Below are 4703 nucleotides of genomic sequence, written 5' to 3'. Positions count from 1 at the left end.
ATCGTTCGTGCCATTCTCATCGACTATATAGTACTTGGGTTCACGTTGAAGAACTTTGAAGAGTCCTTCGTATGCTGATTCGAGAGGTCGTCGATGTGAGTCTCGACGAACGAAGACGTGTGTACTATGTCGTAATTCAGGTTGAACGAAAACATCAGTTGATTGAGGTCGAGTGTGAGCAGGTTTAACTGAACGCATAGCGTTTGTAAGCCTAGTCGTGTAAAAGTTTAGATCCATGTTCAGTGAAGAAGACGAAGGATCCACGAATTCTCCTGGGAGTCGGAGTGTCGTTCCGTAAACGAGCTGAGATGCAGTGTATCCAATGTCAGCTTTCACTGCATTGCGGATACCTAGTAAGACGAGTGGAAGAGCGTCTGCCCACTGTGAAACGTTTGTAGCTGATAATGAAGCTTTAAGTTGTCGATGAAAACGTTCTACCAACCCGTTTGCTTGTGGGTGGTATACTGTCGTTCGGAAGCGAGTGATTCCTAATAGTGAGGTCAGACAACGGAAAAGTCCAGATTCGGACTGGCGTCCGCGGTCTGTAGTGATTGTGGAAGGGCAGCCGAAATTTGCTACCCATCGTTCGACGAAAGCGCGAGCCACTGTTTCAGTAGTAATGTCCTTAATCGGTACTGCTTCTGGCCATCGAGTAAAACGGTCTACGCATGTTAAGAGATATGAGTATCCGTTTGAATCGGGTAAGAGTCCTACCAAATCTTGATGAACGTGGTCGAAACGAGCGTCAGGGGTTTTGGAAGAGCCTAAGGGACATTTGTCGTGTCTTATGACCTTAGATTTCTGGCAGCTTACACAGGAGCGTGCCCACTCCCTCACATCTTTATTCATGCCAGGCCAGCAAAACCGTTCGGCTATAAGTTTGACTGTTGCACGAGCACCTGGATGAGAAAGATTGTGCAACGTATTGAAGACGTTGCGTCGATAATGTTTTGGTACTATTGGACGATCCCTACCTGTAGATGTGTCACAGAGTAAGGTTTCCTTACCTGTTCCCATCTGCTTAATACTTAGTTTAAGAGTTGTCGAGGATAACTCATGCTGAAGATCAATGTCTTCTTTTTGAAGCTGAGCTAGTTTAAGAAGGTCGATTCCTTGGAAACTGTTTAAGGAACTTATTCGAGACAAGGCGTCTGCGACTACATTGTTAGCTCCAGAAATGTGTTGTATAACTGAAGTAAACTGCGAAATGTAATCGAGTTGTCGAGACTCTCGCGGTGAGTACTTGTCTGATGATGAACTTAAAGAGAAGGTAAGAGGTTTGTGATCGGTAAAAAGTGTGAATTCTCTTCCTTCGATGGAATGTTGGAAATGCCGTACAGCACAATACATAGCTAGGATTTCCCCACCGAACGTGCTGTACCTAGATTTCGCTTGAGTGCGAGCAGGGTTGCCTTAGCGATGTGTTCCTTAATTGTGGAGAATGCTTTTTGAGCGGTGTCGTCTAGAATAATTGATTTTGCATTTCCACGAAGTTGGTCGGTTAATGGTTTCATAAGGAGTGCGTATTTCGGTATGAACCGTCTATAGAAAAATACAAGACCGCAAGTGTTTGATGTTGTTAGGTTCTGGGTAATCCGGGATAGCCGTCACTTTGTTTCTAAGAGGTCGGATGCCTTGAGCAACAATTGTGTGTTGTAGAAAATGTATGGAATCGGTTCCGATTTGACATTTCTAGATATTTACAGTAATACTATGCTTTTGCAGTCGTGCGAACACAATGTCCAGATGCTTGAGATGGGATTCTCTGTCCTGAATCGCTATCAGACAGTCATTAACGTACGCATGTACGAAGTTGAGACCTCGGAAGACGTCATCTATGAACCTTTGGAAGGTTTGAGCAGCATTCCTTAGACTGAATGGCATTCTTTAAAATTCATAGGGTCCGAAGGGAGTTATGATGGAGGTTTTCGGAATATCGTCATCAGTCATAGAGATTTGGTTGTAAGCTTTTACCAAGTCGACTTTCGAAAAGACAGTTGTACCTTTCAAGGTAGCTGTCAAATCGTGAATGTGAGGCAACGGGTAACTATCAGGAATGGTATTAGCATTCAGACGCCGATAATCACCAGTTGGACGCTAGTCATTGCTGTCCTTTTTAGAGACCGTTTGCAAGAGAGATGACGATGAGCTATTTGACGGTCGAATTATTCCTAAGTCTATCATGTGGTCGAATTCGTTTTGAGTCAACGTAAGCTTTTCGGGAGCGAGTCGGCGGGCTTTTGAGAATACAGGTGGTCCTGTGGTCGAGATGTGATGTGTACATGGCTGGCTACACAGGGCAATTCCGATGCCGGTTGGTATATCCCTGAGTATTTGTCGAGTAATGAGTGGTACAAGGGGTCTATGGTGTGCTTAATTGTGACTGGGGATACCTTGCAACCAGAAAAAGGAGTTACGCAAACGGATAACTTAGTGTTTCCGTCTATTAACGTTTTTGAGCGAGTGTCGACTAGTAGATTGTGTTATTGTAACAGGTCTATACCAATGATTGGCATAGAGACGTCTGCAACAACGAAGATCCAGTGTATGGGTTTGCGTAAACCCACGTTAAGGTAGACGTACCTTTCACCGTAAGTAGCGATCGGCTTTCTGTTTACCGCCTGTAAACTTAGAACAGACTTGCGAAGTCTGTCGTTAGAATTTGCTGGAAGAACGCTGACTTCTGCGCCGGTGTCGACGAGGTAGCGAACTTTCGTAGTCACATCCGTGACGTATAACAGACGGCTGTGTTCGCCGGCTACGGTTGCCGTTGACGCGTGCCGGCTGGGAAGTTTCCTGAAATCTTATTCGTGTCAGTCGCCTTAGACTTCGGATAATTGCAGGGCTTCCTGAAATTTCTAGAGGATTTACCGTACTGGTTGTGATACCAGCACCAGTCGTGGTTGTCTGTCTCTCGTGGTCGAGAAACAGATCGCTTACGTGAAACGCTCCTACGTGGGGATTTTGACCGACTACGGTCATTACGAAATCGAAGATAGAGTGTCAGTGTATGACATAGTTCGGTTATGTCATTCGGGGTCGTGTGAAGTTTTTCTTTGACTGAAAAGACCTCGGCCTTAGTAGATTTTGTGATTTCTAAGATGTGGTTGGCAGATGCAGCCAGCTCGTCTACGGCGTTGTTTTGAAATGAGGCGAGAACTGCTTGCACCTGTTGAGGAAGTTTAGACAAGAAAATTTCTTTGAATAGGCCTTCGTCGAAGGTTCTTTGACCTATCGCTTCTTTCATCCTAAGCAACATATCTGTCGCCGAACCATGTTGCAGGTCGATGTTATGGAGGAATTGTTCTGACCGTTGTCGGTCGGTTGGGTCTCCACGTTTTATGATCGATCGTTTTAACGTTTCATAAGGTTCAGGAACATCACTAGTACCCGTTAAATTCGCGCGGTAACGCCTTAACTACCGCGAGGAATCGTGTGCGCGAGTCCGTGATTCCGTGCCTGCAAAAATCAGCTTCTGCGTAGCAGAACCAGGACTCAGTATTGTCAGGCCAAATTGGCGTTAACTGAATCGAAGTCGGGGGAATAGATTTTAACTTAAAAACCTTAGGTGACTGTTCCGTCATAGTAATATAGAGAACGTAAAATATTTAATTAGAATATATCCGGAAAAACTCGCGAAAAAAAATATATCACAATATATAAAAATCAAATAAAGAATAACAATGAATAATAATATTCCAAAAAGGAACAGACTCACAGTTTATAGGCTTGGTGTACCAGATCACGTAAGGCTCACCACTGAGGATATGACTGGTATTCTAGTTTTATAACTAGTGGCCAGTAGTACCCTCTATATTCGAAACCTTCTTACGCCCAATAGAAATCAGAAGTCAGACAAGAAGAGGTAGGAAAGATATATTTGATACGTTACCAATATATCGAGAGGCGTTTGCTCTTAGCTATCTAGTGAAACGTAGGAGCTGTGTCCCACGCCGAGTCGAAACGTGATCTGGTACGGATGCATGACCGAAAGCCTTCAGTTAAACAAGTCCACTTAAACAACGTGGTCAGCATCCAATGTCGAACACTTAGAAAGCTATTGATTTTGGGGAATTATTTACAGCTACAGATGAAACTTGCCACAGAACAAGCATTTACAAAACTTGTGATCATCTTCGTGAACTATTTCACAAATCTATGGATTGTTATCTGAATAACCTTGATTACGTATTGAACTGCGACGACGTAGTAAAGTAGTGGAATTTCTGATGTCCTGGAGAATCATTTCGCTGAATTTTTCTCTTTCAACACATTCGAAATGTGCATACCTTACATGGTCCAGCAGTATTTGCTTGAGAGTTGCATAAAGGAGTGAAATCGGTCTGTCTGGAAATGCCAGTCTTTATAAAGCTGTATGCTTCTTTTCCGATGAACATAAGGCAATGAGCCACAATATTAAAATTCTTCACATCTTTCTCGGTCGTAGCCCAGATTTCGAACCTTCCCCTGTAATCCTCATAAGCATCTAAATCTGAATGTATGTCCAATAGTTCCATCACAGGTTCCATCGCGACGTCAATGTGATAATTAGGAGTATTTGAATTATGGTATAACCTAGGAATCCCAGAAATAACGCAATTTATTCAAGAAGTATTAGACAGACAAAAACAAATGTATTGTATTAGGAGTTAGAAATCCAAAATTTAACAAGTACAAAAGAATCATTGGTTCTGTTATCATTA

The sequence above is a fragment of the Schistosoma mansoni genome, assembly GCF_000237925.1.
Source record: "Schistosoma mansoni, WGS project CABG00000000 data, supercontig 0204, strain Puerto Rico, whole genome shotgun sequence".
Classification (NCBI taxonomy): Eukaryota; Metazoa; Platyhelminthes; class Trematoda; order Strigeidida; family Schistosomatidae; genus Schistosoma; species Schistosoma mansoni.
Note: the sequence above shows the minus strand (reverse complement) of the source record.